Genomic DNA, 1,288 nt, shown 5'->3' with positions numbered 1-1,288 from the left:
TTTGTGTGTTGATCCTTTCTTCCTCCACCCACCTTTTTTTTTTTTTTTTAAATACCCAAAAGAAACAAAGAGGAAGAGAAATTCCTCTTCACAACAGGTTGCTATAATCCTGAAAGAGCAAGCAGGACAAATCCAGGGTTTTACAAGTGCACTTAGAACCAGCATCACCAAATCACACAGGATCATCAGGATAACTCCAGTGTTCTTAAGTGCTTGACACTAATAATCTAATAATAGATATGCTATTTTGGTTGTCATTACATTTGTTTTCATTTATTTTTACAGGTGGGAAAAACACTATCTCACACAAAACACTTTGATCCTTGATTAAGATTAAGTGTTTGTAAAATAAAGGAGCATACAAAGGAGTTATTAGTATGTCAGGACCTGTACCAGTGACCAAAGAGCTGAGCTCTGGTAATTGCTGTAGACGTGTGAATACACTTACGTTATTAAGATTATGGTGCCATCATGTGGCCACACTATAAGGTGTTACGCTACCAAACGTTGACTACCCCGGCACTGCTTTTGGTGCTTTTTTCTTTGGAAACATTTCTTTTCCTAAAAGGGTCTTCTATCAAAATGACAAACCCCGCTATGGGCAGCATCAATACTATGCGAACAGCAGCAAGCCTTAGAAAACACTCAGGATACTAAGAAGGGAAGTCCATTGAGGGCATGGCCACCTCTTAATGATTGAGGCAGATGCAACGGTGTGATATGAGAGAAGTGAATCTTATTCGAGTTCCTGCACAAGTTTTGCATGCGCTCATGTTGTCCGGATTCCAATCACCTCCTCTGGAAGGAGGGCATTTGACACTCCTGGGCATAGCCTGAAAGTTACAAGAATAAAAATGTATTCCCTACAGTATTTGCTTTGGAAAGACAATATGGATTGAAACTTGGATGGAGGTGAAGATGCTCACCCTCCAAACCTCTTACAGGTCTTGCAAAGTGTGATACTCCCTTTATTATCCCCCAGCAGAAGTTGGCAGCATCAACACCCCAAAGCAAGGCTGCTTCAAGGATTCGGGTGGCTTTCGGAGAGCAGGTGCCGGGGCGGGGGATGCCGGGGCTAGGGAAGCAGCCTTTTTTACACCTCCTGTGACAGCAACATCTGCCTAACGCCGAGCCGAGCCGAGCCGAGCCGAGCCGAGCCGAGCCGAGCCGAGCCGCGCCGCCCCGCCCCGCCCCGCCTCGCCCCGCCCGGCCGCGCCCGTACCTCCGGCCGCGCCTGCGCCTTACTCGCTCTCCCACGCCCCTCCCCGTCCACCCCAGACCCGCCCAC

This window comes from Columba livia, chromosome 2 (assembly GCF_036013475.1).
Source record: "Columba livia isolate bColLiv1 breed racing homer chromosome 2, bColLiv1.pat.W.v2, whole genome shotgun sequence".
In the NCBI taxonomy this organism is placed as follows: Eukaryota; Metazoa; Chordata; class Aves; order Columbiformes; family Columbidae; genus Columba; species Columba livia.
The sequence above is the reverse complement of the archived record's forward strand: the minus strand, read 5'-3'. Positions refer to the sequence as shown.